At 40.6% G+C, this 19,590-nt stretch overlaps 1 protein-coding gene across 1 annotated transcript in view; it reads left to right on the top strand.

The window, feature by feature from the left end:
• foxp1b (forkhead box P1b) overlaps positions 1 to 19,590 on the top strand; it is a 229,434-nt gene that overhangs the window by 37,459 nt on the left and 172,385 nt on the right. Inside the window, exon 2 of the mRNA XM_046342800.1 lies at positions 11,043 to 11,141. The gene's annotated coding sequence lies outside the window, so the exon portion shown is untranslated. The remainder of the gene's footprint in view (positions 1 to 11,042; positions 11,142 to 19,590) is intronic.

Raw genomic sequence — 19,590 nt, 5'->3', positions numbered from 1 at the left:
ATCCCAATTCTAGCTCCAAGACGGCAGCACTTTGAAAAACCCCAAAAGTATATTATGCTGATTTATTGGCGCGTTGAACCAGGTTGCGCGCCGCTGTTTAAAAACTTGGTGGATAGAGGTAAAACAATAACGCCAAATCTATATTCTGACATCTTTATGCACCTTCGCCATTGCGACCGTCGATGGCTACCAGATTATCGCCAGCTGATCTCTTGTTAAACCATCAATATGCACTAAATTCACTAAATCCGCACAGCTGATCTCAATTGCAACCATTACTGGTAACCTCATTTACCGCTCCCTAAAAGATGATGTTGGTGTCACCTTAGGACTGCTTGTAACCAAAGTCTTTCAAGATATGTTCACCCTCTGGTTGGTATAATCATCGGAATAAATTAGTCCTACTTTGAGCAGACAAGGGGCGATTTATCCATTTGACAATCAGTCCATACAACTGAAATACAGTATTTCCTCGTTTTTAACCAGGCAAATCTACTGTGTGGGAATTTACCTGACACGTATGAATGGAAAACTAATGTTGGTGTAGCCTACTGGCTTGTTTATTCTCGTAGGTTTTTGGTTGCAAGCAAGTTTGCTTTAGCACGCAGTTGCTGCCTTGCTATATTGTTGTACTTAGGTCTCGCTTTATGTAGTGTTGTCTCTCTTGTTGTGATGTTGTCTCTCTTGTTGTGATGTATGTTTTGTCCTATATTTATATTGTATTTATTTATTTTAATCGCGGGCACCCGTCCCCGCAGGGGGCCTTTTGCCTTTGGTAGGTCCGTCATTGTAAATAAGAATTTGATCTTAACTGACTTGCCTAGTTAAATAAAGGTTAAATAAAATCTAATAAAATGTATGTAATCTCCCGTTACTAGGTTAAGAAATCCAGCGCTAATACGTAGCACAGCGCAACATTCTAACTGTTGGTTGCAATGCACCCACTGTATCACAGGGTGTACATTCATGCTCCATTGTGATGTGTACTTCACATGGTCATTGATTACCAGTACAGTAGATGTTCTACAGAAAATGGATTGCGCAAAGTATATTTTGTCCTCTCCTGTTATGGATAGGTTGTTGTTAGGTCAAGTACATGTTTGCAATCCGATTTACAGCCTGCGAGGCAAGGTATCTGTTAAGTCATCAGGTGTAATATTCCATAGGACAATTAGCAGTGTTAGTGGGTGAAAATGTGGACAAGTAAATATTTGGATACAAATATGTTCTCTATATTGTATTGTAACCCCTTGGAAATGGATCTTATTGAAGCTGCCGTTGGTCCTCTGGGCCCAGTTTTTCCAAAGTTATCTATCCGTATTTCGGCTATCTGATAGGATTAAATGCATAGAAATAGAATACATAGAACCAGAGTCCCCATTCAAGTCAACGATTCGTCCGTTATATTAATTCTATTTCAATGCATTTAATCCTATCCGATAGGCAAATCCAGATGGATAACTGGGCCCTCGAGTTGACATTATTACCGTAGATCACCTGTTAGCCAGTTAATAATGGCCACACTTATTGTTCTCACTCTGAAAACCTTCATTATGTGAGACCTTTAGATGTGTTTGGCTTTCTTACAGTTTAGCTCATGTAAATGATTTGCATGAGGTTTGTCCCTCCTGATTTAGGTTGTTTGGAACTCAACTCTTCTACTTTGGAACCATGCCAATTGAATTTTCTGCTTCCTAACACGCTAGGAGAGTAGGGAATATATAACTTTGGGCCCGAGGCTTGATCTCCTTACGTGTGTACCCCCATCCCCCATCCATTCACATCACTCTGACAATTAGTGAGTTCGACCATCCCCAAATGACCCACTAATTAAAGAGTTGGCATTATAATTACAATGTGTTTATTGTCTGTTTATGTGTGGTGTGCTGTACATAATGTGCTGGGACATTTCTTTGCTGTAAATGGATTGAAGGTTCTTAATATACTTGCTGTAAATGTGATTTCATGTGGTTAACATCTACGATAACTCCTTCATCAGCCCTTTGACAGTTGCACTGTTTGTCGCATGTACAACGCAATTTGGCTGACAGCGGTAACTGGCAGCCGAAATAACCAAATTATTTAGTCATGGGTTTTTAACGGGCACAACGGCAAATGGATGTTAAGTAAATGATGCAATTTATTCCCTTCCTCCTCATTGCCAGGGTGGCTGCCACGGGACTTCTGCCAGCTTTAAATAAGTGGTACCCAGATGGTATTCACATGACGCACACTTGGTTACAAAATCGTCCCCGGGAATAACTCCGCTGCCACAACAACCAATAGGTCAATTGAGCAGGAGAGCCTGTTGCTTCCACAGTTCCGCATATGCAAATCTGCTAATATTGTGTCATTTCTGTAAATTCTGGGGGAAGGTTGTATCTCAGGGGTCCTAAATGAATTGGGAAGGATCCCAGTTAATGAGAGGAGCTGGAGAGGGGGAGAGAGAGGGGGAGAGAGAGAGAGCGGGGAGACATCCTCCGCCTCAGCTCCTTTCCTCCTTCCTAAAGCATGGCTTCCTGGCTCCTCTACCGCTCGCTCGCCTTGCCTCATGCTCCTCCGTCGTGGAGAGGGGAAGTGCCTGTGATGAGGATGGACCTGTAATGGCATAGACCGCCGGGCTCTGTTGGATAGAGTGATTTTTCTACCATCTTATGAGAAAAGTCATTCTATTTCTGGAACATGAGTGTGGAAGACAATGCCTGGCCTTTTTTCTCTCTCTCACTCTCACTCTCACTCTCCCTCAATCTCTTTCTCATTCACTCACTCTCTCTTTCTCATCCTCTCTCACTCTCCCACTATCTCCGTCTCTCTCAACCTCCATCTCCTCTCTCTGTCTGCCACACTTTTACACCCGCTCTCATCAGCTGCAGCTGTGGTGCACTCTGTCTCGATTTCTCCTGGAGAAGTGGTGAACTGTGTCGTCTGCAGCCACTAACAGCCAACAGCTGCTTCAGCCCACTGCAGAGGGAGGACAATGTGGAACTGATTTTTAGAGAAGGAGAAATAAATAAACAATGAAGAAAAAAACAATACCTCAACCAACACACAGCTTATGCAAATTGGGAAAATGTGTTTGCAAATCGATAAGCGATGCTTGTGCATGAAAAGTATGGAGTGACCACTTTACACGGAGATGTTCGTTACCACGAGCAGTTCTTTATCTGCAAGATATTGACCTACACATCTGTTTCTCATTTATATATACAGTACTAGTCAAAAGTTTGGACACACCCACTCATTCCAGGGTTTTTCTTTATCTTTACTATTTTCAACATTGTAGAATAATGGTGAAGACATCAAAATTATGAAATACCACATATGGAATCAGGTAGTAACCAAAACAGTGTTGAATAAGTCTATGTATTTTAAATTCTTAAAAGTAGCCACCCTTTGCTTTGATGACAGATTTGCACATTCTTGGCATTCTCTCAACCAGCTTCATGAGGTAGTCACCTGGAATGCATTTCAATTAACAGGTATGCCTTGTTAAAAGTTCATTTGTGGAATTTCTTTCCTTCTTAATGCGTTTGAGCCAATCAGTTGTGTTGTGACATGAAAGGGGTTGTATACATATGATAGCCCTATTTGGTAAAAGACCAAGTCCATAATATGGCAAATAAAAGCTCAAATAAGCAAAGAGAAACTAACAGTCCATTATTACTTTAAGACATAAATGTCAGTCAATCCGGCAAATCTCAAGAACTTTGAAAGTTTCTTCAAGTGCAGTCGCAAAAACCATCAAGCGCTATGATGAAACTGGATCTCTGCTGCAGAGGTAACTCAGATTGCACCTCAGAGTTTAAGTAACAGACACATCTCAACATTGACTGTTCAGAGGAGAATATGTGAATCAGGCCTTCAAAAAAACGCAACTAAAGTACACCAATAAGAAGAAGAGACATGCTTGGGCCAAAAAACTCGATCAATGGGTATTCGAGTGGTGGAAATCTGTCCTTTTGGTCTGATGAGTCCAAATTTGAGATTTTTGGTTCCAACCGCCATGTCTTTGTGAGACGCAGAGTAGGTGAACAGATTATCTCTGCATGTCTGTTTCCCACCGTGAAGCATGGAGGAGGAGGTGTGATGGTGTGGGGTTGTTTTGCTGGTTATTTATTTAGAATTCAAGGCACACTTAACCAGCATGGCTACTACAGCATTATGCAGCGATACACCATCCCATCTGGTTTGCGCTTATTCCCACTATCATTTGTTTTTCAACAAGACAATGACTAAACTCACCTTCAGGCTGTGTAAGGGCTATTTGACCAAGAAGGAGAGTGATTGAGTGTTTCATCAGATGACCTGGCCTCCACAATCACCTGACCTCAACTCAATTGAGATGGTTTGGGATGAGTTGGACCGCAGAGTGAAGGAAAAGCAGCCAACAAGTGCTCAGCATAAGTGGGCACTCCTTCAAGACTGTTGGAAAAACATTCCAGGTGACGCTGGTTGAGAGAATGCCAAGAGTGTGCAAAGCTGTCATCTATTTAAAGGGAGGCTACTTATTTTGATTTGTTTAACACTTTTGGTTACTACATGATTCTTAGTGTTATTTCATAGTTTTAATGTCTTCACTATTATTCTACAACTTGTTCAAAATAAAGAAAACCCCTTGAATGAGTAGGTGTGTCCAAACTCTTATCTCGTTATCGTTGAATGACAACAAACACTTCATTGAAGAATCCCTACTGTTGACCAATGACAGATGAAGGAGTGTAGACTTTGGTTCCCGAACTTCATCTTTCCTCGAATCTTTTGTGTGTGCACCAACAGCCGAAAAGGACCAAAACAAAAACGTCACAAAATGTTGTCATAATATATGCACAAACTGTTCCGAACTGTTTCCGATGGGAATCATGTAGAATGTTTTACTGTGTACATGGAAAAAACATCAGCTTTACCGGGAGAAGTTTTACTCATTGTGGTGAGAGGTGGGTCAAACTGTCAGTAGGTCAAAGGTCAGATTGGAAAAAACAAGACAATGCAACAATGGCAGATCTAATTAGAAAACACATGAACATCACTGCCAAGTCTGCTTCTACCTTAACAAAATATCCCTCATTCATCTCAAGTATATTTACAGTATAAGCACATATAGGCCTATTTCTAGATATTTGGATTGCATTGGTTTCAAAGTTAATTGGTTTGGAGCCTTGAGACCATTTATACTAAATTGTTAAAGTCCAAAACACTATATTATCAGTTCTATATTATATAATACTATAATGTACTATATTATCAGTGTATTGTCATTATCTTAAAATGTTCTATATTCTGTAACAAAAAGCAAGAAAACAATTTAATTAGGAATCAATGACTCCAACACAGTCTTGGCATTGTTTTATTATTTTCTGTCACCTTGTAATTGTCCGGATGTCATAAGCTGCTATTCGCATTGGTAGAAAATGTTAATGCTCAGAGGCTCATCTGCTCCAAAGAATGCCTCTCTATCACTCTCACATTGCTTTAAAGGGGAAAAGGAAGATGAATTTTGCCCATAAAGGCTGTATCACAAGGGCTTTTTATCCTAAATGGCTCTGGGGATTGTTATCTGTGGGAAGTGTGTCCTGCCTCTGTCGTGTTCAATCAAGTGTCCACTTAGCTGTGACTGGGAGTAATTGTTCCCAAGTGAGCCACACACTGACCTGTTAATGTCTGCGTTGACCCTCTAACCTTGTCAGCACGTCTTAGGGAGGAGTTTAAATCATGTGGATCTCCTCCTTGCCTTTGCGCTGCCAGGTCAAGTGGGCGTCGCTGCTGAAAGACCACTCTCTTATAATTGTCACCAGCAGCATGGGTCAGCCATGGGTGCTCCTGGAGCCCGGCTCTTATTAGATGAGGTACTAGGAGTGTTGTGACTTAATGGGTCAAGCCATTGATCCGATCCAGCCACCATGCTCTCTCTCTTTAGTCAGATGGAGTCCTGCTAGCTACCTGATGACAGGCAGTCGCAGCTCAGGTGGACTGTGTTGGACACAGACAGCATTCTGAGGCTACCAACCACCATTTGGTCCATATATAATGTTTTGGTATTGACGTTTGTCAATGGGGCCCTTTATTATGCATGGTTTGATCTCCCTTTGACTGAGTAGGAGTAGGACGATATAGCCAAAATATCATATCATATGGTATTTTTCAAATTGACGGTATTTTATGTTTTTGATTAATTCATGTTTTACATTTGCTTCACGAGTAGTGCGTGACTTTAGGGTGGCAACTAGAGGTCGGCCGATTAATCGGAATAGCCGATTAATTAGGGCCGAGTTCAAGTTTTCATAACAATCGGAAATCGGTATTTTTTGGCGCCGATTTATAAAAATGTTTAATCTTTATTTAACTAGGCAAGTCAGTTAAGAACACATTCTTATTTTCAATGACAGCCTAGGAACAGTGGGTTAACTGCCCTGTTCAGGGGCAGAACGACAGATTTTCACCTTGTCAGCTCGGGGATCCAATCTTATAATGCATATAATATGATACAAGTATCTGATACAAGTATCTGACTGAGTGGTGGTAGGCAGAAGCAGGTGCGTTAACATTCATTCAAACAGCACTTTTGTGCGTTTTGCCAGCAGCTCTTCGTTGTGCTTCAAGCATTGCGCTGTTTATGACTTCAAGCCTATCAACTCCTGAGATGAGGCTCGTGTAACCGAAGTGAAATGGCTAGCTAGTTAGCGTGCGCTAATTGTCATTATGTTGCTGGTTCGAGCCCAGGATTTAATCGGTATCGGCTTTTATGGTCCTTCCATAATCGGTATCGCCGTTGAAAAATCATAATCGGTCGACCTCTAGTGGCAACACATTCTAAATGATTTCCATGGGTTTTTCTCCATTCTGATTGTTTTCAAATCAAATCTATTTGTCACATACACATGGTTAGCAGATGTTAATGCGAGTGTAGCGAAATGCTTCTGCTTCTAGTTCCGACAATGCAGTAATAACCAACGAGTAATCTAACCTAACAATTCCAAAACTACTACCTTATACACACAGTGTAAAGGGATAAAGAATATGTACATAAAGATATATGAATGAATGATTGTACAGAACAGCATAGGAAAGATGCAGTAGATGGTATCGAGTACAGTATATACATATGAGATGAGTAATGTAGGGTATGTAAACATTATATTAAGTAGCATTGTTTAAAGTGGCTAGTGATATATTTTCCATCAATTTCCATTATTAAAGTATACTGTTCAATTCAATTGGGGAGGCAGGTAGCCTAGTGGTTAGAGCATTGGGCTGGTAACCAAAAGGTCGATAGATCGAATCCCCAACCTGTCAAGGTAAAAATCTGTCATTCTGCACCTGAACAAGGCAGTTAAATCACTGTTCCTAGGCCATCATTGTAAATAAGAATTTGTTCTTAACTGACTTGCCTAGTTAAATAAAAATAATTAAAACTTCAACCTTTAACTTCCTGCATTTCCATCCATTTCTGAGATCACTTCCACACTGCCACGATATGGGAAAAAAAATTAGGCCTTTTTTTTAACCAAATGTTGCAATTGCAATTTAGATCAAAACACCTGGGTGAACTTTTGGAATCATGGACATATGTTTATTAATTCTAATGTTAGAATGTAAATAATAGTAGGCACTTTGAGTACAGTGTTGTTTGACATGACAACGAATGAAAATGCCATGGATGAGTTATTGTGACAGGGTAGGAACCAAGTGATGTTCAGTGTTTCCTCGGGGACCCTATAATCCTTGGCTACATCAAATCTTTATTCATGTAGCCAACATATTCATCCTTAGTTTATTCCACTTTGATTTAGAAGATACTGTTGCACAAACAACATGCTGATTTAGGTCTCCACCAGCACTGGTATCAGGCTGTATTAGCGAGCTACGTTTGCTCTGACTCAGTGCGAGTCAGCTAGCCAACAATAAACTGCCTAGCTAGCTCGCTAACTAGAGATTTAGGCTAACTTGCTAAGAAAATACAAACTAGCTGTTTGCAGATGTAAGAAACACAAACGAATATTGTAATTATAGAACGTGTGTGTGTTTATATTAAGATCAAAGTGGAAACAACATCGTTGCGTGTGCTGCATTGACCATTTAGACTGAACGAAAGTGTCTCGTGGTCAAACAACAACAAATGCGCTCCTTGAGTGACAAGGCTACGTCTGTGTGGAAAGTGGCGCAGAGAGGGATGTCTCGAGTAGCGGAGTAAACTGTACAAATGGACGTTACACACAACATATCACACTTAACAAACCAAACATTCAGATACCGTTTTAGAAGATAAAGTAAAAACCCATACCGGTCCGTGCATCAATACTGGTATATAGTAAAATACGGCATACCGCCCAGCCCTAGGGAAACGGAGGTTATCCTTGCTCCCATCCAGTTTACCTAATGTTTCATGAACCTGGGTAGAACAAACACCTCCACAAATTTGTTGTCAGATCGCTTGGAAACTTGACACACACATAAGTATCTATTAACACACTACTTTAAAGTGGCTGGTTACTATTTCCCTTTGAAACTGACAAAGATTGTAATTTGGGTGAAAAGGGGAGATTAAAAACACATGCTTCTGAAGCTGAAAGTTGTGTGTTGAGCAGCTGCTGTGTGGAAGTCCACAAGTGAAACATAGTTTAGCTGTTGTACTGTATATGTCTATTGGATGTTTTGGCAGTGAATATGACTTTCAAGATACTGTACTGTATCATACAGTGTTTGGCTGTTTGTTCAGTTTTTTTGGATGGAAAGCCAGTGGCACATCTATAAACTAAACAGCCACTCTTAACTGTTTCCTGCTAATTTGCGAAGTGAAGTGTAATTACCTACCTTCAAAAGTACTTTTACTCTCACACTTTCTTTATATCCCTCACATGAGACCATGAATCGAATCTCTTTTAGAATGATCTCATCCGTTAGATTTTCTTGGAGCCATTGTCAATTCTGCATGGGGGTATGCTTTTTTTTATTGAGTCTTTTCTCAATAGCCTGTTGAGTGCCTTCTGTGCGGGGTCTCAAAGTTTACAGGGCCTTTTTGAGCCAATGCTCTTTTGAGCAGAGCCCCAATGGTGCAGCCATAAATTCAGAGAGGTGAAGCCGTCTATTGGGATCAACATATTTTTTTGGAGTAATGACAGGCATGCAGACGGGTAATCAGAGGGGTCTTATCTGGGGTTCAGAGGCTGATGGTGGGCAGAGGAATGTGGCCCGGCTGTGGAAACAATGCCGGTTAATGGGGTTAGCTGAATTCCACACTCATGAATTATGAGGAGTTGGGATGGCGGGCCTGTGGCTTGTTGTGTCTGGTTTGGGGCCTCTACACACTACTGCTGCACAGAGAAAGAGTCAGAGTTATATATTTAGTCTTTTGACACTAGCTGTCATAGGCAAGGTCAATTAATGGAGCTTGATCTCCATGGTCTGTTCTTCTGGTGGGAGAACAAAAGTGCATTATACACTCATGCCATAAACAGATGGGCCTAAAGACATAGATGACAGTCTTTGATGGTATTTTATGTTTTTGAATAATAAAAGTTCTAAATTTGCTTTGAGTAGTGAGTGATCCTAGGGTGGCAACTAAGTGATTTCAATGGGTCTTTCACCATTTTGATTGCTTAATACTGTTCGATTCAACTGAACCCCCGCCCCCCACAAAAAAATCGGTATTTTCATACATAGGGCTTCCAGACAGGGCTGCATGATATGGCCAAACAATCTAGGGCTTATTTTCAACCAAATGTTGTGATTTGATTTGCCATTTATAGCAAAACACTTGGGTGAACTATTGATTCCATGGAAATATAATGATTATTCTAATTCTATAGTTAGAATATAATAGTGGGCACTTTGAATACAGTGTTGTTTGACATGACAACGAATAAAAATGCCAGGAAGGAGTTATTGTGACAGGGTAGGAACCAAAGTGTTGATAAGTGTTTCCTAGGGGACCCTGTAGTCTTTGGCTACATTGAATGTTTTGTCTTAGCTACTTTATGTACCTAACATATTCATGCTTCGAGTATTCTGTTACACATACTGTTACACAAACAACACAAACAACATTCTAATTTAGGTCTCCCACCATCACTGGTATTATCAGGCTGTATAGCTAGTTACGTTTGCTCTGACTCATTACATTTATTAGCTAGCCAGCTAACTAGCAATTAGCATTAGCGGCTAACATGATTTAGGCCCAACTGCCTAAGAAAAGACAAACGATCAGTTTTCAGATGTAAGAAATATAAACTAATAGTGTAAATATAGAACGCTAGGGGATTTATATTAAGAAGCAAAGTGAAAACAGCATTGTTGTCATCAACATTGTTGCATGTGCTGCGTTGACCATGCAGACCGAATGCAAGTGTCTTGTGGTCGAGGAACAACAGATGTGCTTCTTGACAGGGGGCGGGGCTTGGTCTGTGGACACCGGAATGCAAAGAGAGAGAGCTGAGAGAGATGACTCAAGATGCGGAGTAAACTATAGAAATGGACATAACACCCGGCGTGTCACATTTAACAAACCAAACATTAAAATACCGTTATAGAAGGTAAAAACCCAAACCGGTCTGTGTATCAATACCGGTATATCGTAAAATATGGTACACCGTTCACAATGTAATTTTGTAACTGACTGAATGGTGTTCAGAAAATGGCCTTTCAAAATTCAGATTATTTTGAGACAGAGCTCACAGATGATGGTGTGGGTTTATAGTTCAGTGTGTCACTGAGAACATGCAGAGTTAGGTGAGAATCAGAGTTCTGTAGTTGTATACATTGTCATTTTGTTAACTCTGACACTGATCGGTCTTTGTAAACATTTAAACAGCGACATGACTCGATGTATTTAGGTCATGAGATGACAACAGGAATCAGTGTGTCATAACTTATGTAAAATATGTGTGGTTGGAACTGATCACGTTTAATTTTCCCTCTTCACATTCACGGTTGATGTGGGTTAAGTGAACTGTAGGGACTCTCCCCACCTTTTCACATCCTGTTTGTAATAGACATATCTATCTCCCCTGTCCTTCTCTTCTGTCTGTCCCTCGCATACTTAAATACAGTGTCATCTGTGAACTGCTGATGATCCCGACTCCAAAGAACCTAAGCTGAATTCTCATTGGAAGAATGGAGCGCCAGTCTTTCCTACACGAGTGAACACGGTAAGGGCACATTCTTACTCTATCTACATCTACTCTAAAATTACTTTTAATGTCGTGTGTGTGCTCTGCCAATCTGTGGACTAGTCTGCAGCACAGTAGGATTTAATTTATTATGCTAATTTGCATCTCATTATAATTCGGTTAATCTAGATACCAACAGATACTCAAAAGTATTTTCAAGAATTGTTAATTGTTCAGGCCAAATAATGTTCCATTTTTATTTAACCAAATTGCATTATGACTTTAAATAATGAAACAACTTAAAAGAATGTGTACATTTATCAAGTGGTTTATCATATTGAAACTTTGTTGAACATATTTATAACTATGTTGATGCATTGCAGAAAGTATTACTACACAAGTATGGATCTTGAATGGTGACTTAAATTAGACATTATACTAAACATGTTTTCTCTTTTGTTTTGTCAATTAGAAACAGTTTTAGGGTTAGGTTTCTAAAGTTCTGTGTTAAAAAATGTAACATGTTTTGCACAAACGTCTACAGAATATCATCATACCGATGACATAGTCATTAAAAATGAAACGCTATCATGACCACCTTGTGTCATATTGGCAAAATCATTGAAAAATATAAATCAAAACAAAAATTACACACTTTACTCTCTGAATGATACACCGGTCGTAGTAGCATCGGCAGCTTTGTGTGTGTGACTGTCCTTTGTTTTTAACATCTTTGGCATGCTCTAGTCTCCCTGTCCCTCTCCTCTGTCTGCCATGGGTTCTCTGATTGGCTGAACACTTTCTGCACTCTAGTCTGGCTGACTGCCAGGCCCTGCCTTGCCACTGATCAGAAGTGAACGTGACATTTGTGCGGAGGTAATGGAATCTGTGTGCAATTAAATCTCCCGACTGTGAAGAAGAATCTATCTCCCCCTCCCTTCCCCTACCCCATCAGCAGGGGGGTGGCCGTGATGATGAAACCGTCCCAGCAGGCCCCTCTCCCCGGCCTGCCCCGCCAGTACCCCATTCCTCTCTCCCAATCTCTGTCAGGTTGCGTTTTTTAACTTATCCTTGTCTCTGCCTTGGTTTCTGCCCAGCAATTAATTACAGCAAACGTCAATTAAAAATCTTGCCAAATATTGTTGGAGAATTAAATTTCAATTACAGAAATTACATTAAAGGAAAACAACATTAACATTGATTTAATTAATTCTGCTGATGGTGACAGTTGTTATTTTGTGACAAAGCATTGTGGGCAATTCAACATGTTTTGATGTAAATGTGAAATGGAGAGAGTGGAAGAATGAGGGGGATGGGCTGGTTTGGGGAGGAGTGGATAGAGGGAGAGTGGACACATGCATGGATGAGAGGAGAAGAGGGGTAAATCTCAATGCCCCACTCTGCTTCTGTGCCACTCTACTTAACGCCTCATTTGTGGTCTCTGTGGTCAATGGTTTGAGTCTTTCTCTGTGCTGATGGTGCACTTGTTCATGGCTAATACCACAGACCTCCTCTATGTCTGAAACCTAATGGGTATGTATCCTCATCAAGATCGCCCATAAACATAAAAGGCTTCCTCCCAGGCATACTGGCCTGGGCGGACGCACATTTCCCTTGAACTTCTTGAAAAGGAGTCCCTATCTGAGTTCCTTGTCCTCAGTGGGTGGACTGGGAGAGGGGCAGGATTTCCAGGTCAAGGGTCATCTGCAGGCTAGAGCCAGGAGGGCAGGGCTTAATCTGCTTGCCCAGAGGGAGGTCACTCCCCTGGCTCTGACATGCAGTGCCTTCATAAAGTATTCATTCCCCTTGATTTATTCCACATTTTGTTGTGTTGCAGCTTGAATTCAAAATGGATTAAGTCGATTCCCCCCCCCCCCCCCCCACCCACCTACCCATCTACACACAATACACCATAATGACAAAGTGAAAACATGTTTCACACCTTCCTATATAAGGTCACACAGTTGACATTGTAGGTCAGATCAGAAACTATACCATGAAATCCAATTAACTATCCGTAGATCTCAGAGAATTGTGATGAGGCATATATCTGGGGATGGGTATAAAACATTTCTAGAGTGTTGAAAGTCTCCAAGAGCACAGTGGTCTCCGTCATTGGTAAATTGAAAAAATATGGAGCTAACCAGACTCTGCCTCTAGAGCTGGCCGTCCAACCAAACTGAGCAACCGGGCAAGAAGTATCTTGGTCAGGGAGGTGACTATAAGAACCCAATGAACACACTGACAGAACTACCGAGTTCCTTGGCTGAGATGGGAGAATCTGCTAGAAGGACAACGGTCTCTACAGCACTTCACCAATCTTGGATTTATGGGCGCGCATGGAGATTGCAAAAAGGCACATGAGAGCATGTCAAAAGATTCTGTGGTCTGATGAGACAAAAATAGATCTCTTTGGCCTGGATGCAAAACCAGATACCGCTCACCATCACTACCTGAATCGTGGTGGTGGCAGCATCATGCTATGGGGAGAATTTTCAGCGGCAGGGGCTGGGAGACTGGTAAGGATAGAGTGAACAATGAATGGAGCCAAATACAGGCAAATCCTTGATGAGAACCTGCAAATGACCTTAGACTGAAGAAAATATTTCCGTTCCAACGGGACAATGACCCCAACCATACAGCCAAAGCAACGCTGGAAGGGTTTCAGAAAAAGAATGTGAAAGTCCTTGAGTGGCCCAGCTAAAGCCCGACTTGAATCACATTGGAAATCAGTGAAAATCAAATCAAATCAAATTTTATTTGTCACATACACATGGTTAGCAGATGTTAATGCGAGTGTAGCGAAATGCTTGTGCTTCTAGTTCCGACAATGCAGTGATAACCAACAAGTAATCTAACTAACAATTCCAAGACTGCTGTTCACCGCCTATCCCCATCTAACTTAGTGACTGTCTTTAAAAAGCAACAATTCCCATTGAAAACTACATATATGGCATCGATATGAGTCAGAAACAGTTATTCTAGTGTCAAAATTGACTATAAACTGTAAATAGGATCGTTGTTGTCAAAGTCTCATCTAAAACAGAGTTTGGAATATTCGTGCCTCACCATGGGTAAATTAAGGTTGGATTTTGATTTGACAGTGTCCATTTGACTACTAACATTGTGTGAACAGCTGCAGTGATTTCTCTATCAAATAGCATAGACAGTGAGACAGACCCCCAACAGCTCCGTCTGTTTACATAAGACAACACGTTGCGCATTTTGTTTACTTCAGAAGTACTGCACCAAACACCTTAGTCAGATGTAAAACTGCGCAACTAAAACATCCACAACAAAAACTTCAACTCAAGAAATCTGTAATAAATGTTGTCTTCGATTCATTCTGGGGATATAGAGGAAGTGAAATAGGCATTCCTTCTAATGGGGCCACATATCATTAACCAAGTGCGGAATTGGTCAGGAAACACACCTCCAAGACTAGTTTTTCATAACACATAATGACTCGTCATACCATGTCATCAGTGTTGTGTTCAAGACCACCTAAAGTGAGACTCGAGTTGCTCCAAGACCGGAACAAATCGAGACAGAGTCAAGAGAGGGGTAAGGGGTCAGAAACCGAGTCAAGACCGAAACCAGAAAAATGTGAGTCCAATTCAAGACCATTATAGTAATTTTGTCAAATCACCACCATAATAAGAGTTCAAAATGTCCAGTATTTCTGTGTTCATATTTCAGAACAACACATGGAGTATTTAGACAGTCCGAATGGTGAAAAAAATGCATGCAGAGGTAAAATAGATCTACGTTACACATTTTTACTAACCCAAACACAGTGAGGAACAATGGGCCTTCTACGCCTCCGTGATTGGCTCAGTATTCTGTCACTCATGGGGACACTACGTCATCGTGAAGTTTATGTCCTTAGTAAGGGTAGACATCCAACATTTTTGCCCTTTGGGTCCCGCCATAGAGTTTTATATTACAAGTGCCCTTCCAAGAAGGCTCAAGGTCATTGGCTACAGATATAATGACGTCAAATCACGTTATATGTACAGTAGCTTTGATTGGACTGATCATGTCAACATCATACTTTCAAAGTCTTAGCTAGCAGTCATCATCATGAATCAAGTCGACAATCTACTAGCAAATCCTTTTTAATCATTGTCTTATAAAGATAAATAATGATGAGAAATTATAGATAAACATATTGGTGCTCATCGGCCATTGGACATAAAGATTGGAAAGTTGGAAATCGCAAATTCAACAATGAGTTGTTTGGAAGGAATCAGCGGCTAACTGCAAGCAGTGCAAAGCAACCAGTAGCCTGCTATTCAATGAAGTGGCTGTGTGTGTTTTTTCCGAGGCGCCACCTTCATGTTTAAGTGAGCACATCACTAGCCAAGCGGAGTCCAAAAATGTCTTGTATGCAGCTGCATAAATGATGTAATTTGTAAGGGAGATATGTATACTGTAGCTAAGAAAGTACAACTAAGTGGATATTGTTTAGTAAGCTGTTAGTAGCCCGTGTGCCTCACTCTAATAATTTGGTCTATTTTCACCTCTTAATTTCTTACTGGTCATCCCCAAAGCCAACACCTCTTTTGGCCGCCTTTCATTCCAGTTCTCTGCTGTCAATGACTGGAACGAATTGCAAAAATGGCTGAATTTGGAGACTTATATCTCCCTCACTAACTTTAAGCATCAGCTATCTGAGAAGCTTTCCGATCGCTGCAGCTGTACATAGCCCATCCAACTACCTACCTCATCCCCATATTGTTTTTATTTACTTTTTTGCACACCAGTATTTCTACTTGCACATCATCATCTGCACATCTATCACACAGTGTTAATTTGCTAAATTGTAATTACTTCGCTACTATGGCCTATTTATTGCCTTACCTCCTTACTCAATTTGCACACACTGTATATAGATTTTTGTATTGTGTACTGTACTTTTGTTTGTCCCATGTGTAACTCTGTGTTGTTTTTTGTCGCACTGCTGTGCTTTATCTGGTTAAATAAAGGTGAAATAAAAAAATAAATAAACATGTAGCCTATAACCTGTTTTTGAGCAATGTCGTCATCTAATATTGTAAGAGGTTTCGTTGTCTGCTTATATGCCCCCTTTATTTATCCTACGGTTCTTGTACTGTACTTGGTGAACAGGGAAAATACTGTTAGAGCAGCCCATGTTCTGCATTCTGTCGCTGTACATTTCAAAGGTGCTGAACACATAGATATATTGACTGTTTGTCGTCGCTCGCTCATTAATGTCTTAATCAAAATTACGGAATGCGTTTTATCCGATCATCGTTCCTTATGCCATAGTTTGTACAGCTCAATTGTTAGTAGAAACCACAATTGTTTAAGCAAGTCAGCCATGTCAACTATGTTTTTAAAAAAGGCAGTAAACGAGGCAAGTCTCCGCTGATAGCCAGTTATAGCGGGGGTAAGGATTCACTCAATTGTGCTGGAAAGAAAGCTCTGCTGTTGGGACAGTGTTCTGTAGGCCCTAACAGTTTGTGGGCACGGCTTGTTGCCGTTATATTGCAATTAATGTATTGTTTAGTGTCCTTGCTGGCATGTATAAACTTTTTTTTTGAGTTTGCCCCATCGAGTTACATGCTAAAATCAACACTGCACGGAAGTCCTCTTACTTTTGGGAACTTTGTAGTCTTATTGATCAAACAACCATGAAACGGTAGGCTCTCTCTCCCTCAACTATGCACATCAACTAATGCTTGCCACACTCAGACGCGAGTGCTCTAAAATCGGAGCAGATAGCTAGAGTGAATTTCCAAATGCAGGAGATATGCTAACTTTTTAACAGTCATTCAAGTTCTTGCTAGCAAACCAAATGACACCTGCATCTCGAGCTGTGTATTGCCAAAAAACGATATGAGGGGAAAAAGTCAGTCATTCATTGGCATGGCATGACATTCTCCTAGCAGCTAGCTAGATATCTAGCTAATGTTAGGCTCCGTGTTTTTTGTTTGGTACATAAATAGATATACTAGCCTATTAGCCACGTTATGACTAACTTGTGATCATTGCCCTTGCTAGTTTGATGGTATTGTCATTCCCAGTCTTTGTTACATTTGTCTGTTTTTGTCCAGAATATTGAGCCATTGAAACTGAAACAGTACATCCCAAATGAAGGCAGCAAACAATGTGTGATTTTCAACTCGATAGCAATATTTTTGGGACTAGCATTGAACTGCATCCATTTATTCTGCAAACAATACCTTAGTGTACGTCATAGAACATTGAGTCAAATAGAACCTTTTTTTAAAACCTCTTATGAAGTTGGTTTTGTGGCATAAACTGGGAATTTGATATTTTTGATTGAAGTTATGATTGTCTGTTTCATATTTTCACTTAACTTTAGGTCACCCATTAATTTGTGTGCTAAATGTGAAATGTTTTTTGCAATGGGAAGTAATAGTTGTACATTTTGATTGGGAAATGCTTAATGGTTGTGTTTTTGTATTTGTCACGGCCGTTGAATGAAGAGGACCAAGGTGCAGCGCTGTGAGCGTACATATTCTTTTATTTAGAAAAGATGCCAAACCCTACCCGGCCAAACATAGAAATACAAATAATAGAACATGGAATACCCACCCCAAATTACATCCTGACCAAACCAAATAGAGACACAAAAAGGATCTCTAAGGTCAGGGCGTGACAGTATTCTTATGATTGGGACCTACTGGCTTATTATGTTCGAGTTTATGGACTGCTTATCCTTTAACATCATGCTGTGTGTGACTGCTGTCTTTCCATCGGCCCTATGCAGTGGTGCATTGAGAAGTGGGTATACTCTAATTTTGCCAAAACGTTCCCAAACGGCCCACCCAGCGAAGGGTAAACACCCTGTGCGAAAAATCCTATGTTTAAAAAAAAATAATGGTTTCCTATAGATTTTTCAGATTTTTACTCTCAAAATCACACATTTTTTAAATAGAAGAAATACAAACAATTGATGATCTAAGTTCACAATAATGCTTAAACCACATCAATCTGATTGGGTGGGCCTGTCGGCGCCTGGCTCCCCAGTGGGTGGGCCTCTGTCCACCCAGGCCCATCCATGTCTACGGCCCTGATGCAAACAGCACATGATGACAATTGCGCATCACAAATAGCATACTAACCAACACTTCGGACTAAACTTTTCCAGTACCTGGTTTACATACCTATTGTTGCCTTAGTATTTACTGGTAGATTTTACTGGTTGATATAAGTTGAAATGTCTTTCCTACCCTACCCTACTGGCTACCGATGTCATTCTTCTGTGAGCTGCTCCATGCCAAAACCAGTTGAGATATGATATTCTGCTGAAACTAGGCTATGTGTGCGGCGCGCATGTATACATATTTCATAAGGCTTTGCGATTGTGTAGGCTACTTCTAATGATTGACTAATGAATGACTAATGATTTCTCTATTGTACTATCATCATTGATCATTTATATACAGTGCCTTGCGAAAGTATTCGCCCCCCTTGAACTTTGCGACCTTTTGCCACATTTCAGGCTTCAAACATAAAGATATAAAACTGTATTTCTTTGTGAAGAATCAACAACAAGTGGGACACAATCGTGAAGTGGAACGACATTTATTGGATATTTAAAAAAAATTTAACAAATCAAAAACTGAAAAATTGGGCGTACAAAATTATTCAGTGCAGCAAACTCTCCAGAAGTTCAGTGAGGATCTCTGAATGATCCAATGTTGACCTAAATGACTAATGATGATAAATACAATCCACCTGTGTGTAATCAAGTCTCCGTATAAATGCACCTGCAATGTGATAGTCTCAGAGGTCCGTTAAAAGCGCAGAGAGCATCATGAAGAACAAGGAACACACCAGGCAGGTCCGAGATACTGTTGTGTAGTAGTTTAAAGCCGGATTTGGATACAAAAAGATTTCCCAAGCTTTAAACATCCCAAGTAGCACTGTGCAAGCGATAATATTGAAATATCAGACCACTGCAAATCTACCAAGACCTGGCCGTCCCTCTAAACTTTCAGCTCCTGATCAGAGATGCAGCCAAGAGGCCCATGATCACTCTAAATGAACTGCAGAGATCTACAGCTGAGGTGGGAGACTCTGTCCATAGGACAACAATCAGTCGTATATTGCACAAATCTGGCCTTTATGGAAGAGTGGTAAGAAGAAAGCCATTTCTTAAAGATATCCATACAAAGTTGCCACAAGCCACCTGGGAGACACACCAAACATGTGGAAGAAGGTGCTCTGGTCAGATGAAACCAAAATTGAACTTTTTGGCAACAATGCAAAACGTTATGTTTGGCGTAAAAGCAACACAGCTCATCACCCTGAACACACCATCCCCACTGTCAAACATGGTGGTGGCAGCATCATGGTTTGGGCCTGCTTTTCTTCAGCAGGGAGAGGGAAGATGGTTAAAATTGATGGGAAGATGGATGGAGCCAAATACAGGACCATTCTGGAAGAAAACCTGATGGAGTCTGCAAAAGACCTGAGACTGGGACGGATATTT

The sequence above is a fragment of the Oncorhynchus gorbuscha genome, linkage group LG03 (genome assembly GCF_021184085.1).
Source record: "Oncorhynchus gorbuscha isolate QuinsamMale2020 ecotype Even-year linkage group LG03, OgorEven_v1.0, whole genome shotgun sequence".
Taxonomy (NCBI): Eukaryota; Metazoa; Chordata; class Actinopteri; order Salmoniformes; family Salmonidae; genus Oncorhynchus; species Oncorhynchus gorbuscha.
This window is presented reverse-complemented; position numbering and strand designations above follow the sequence as displayed.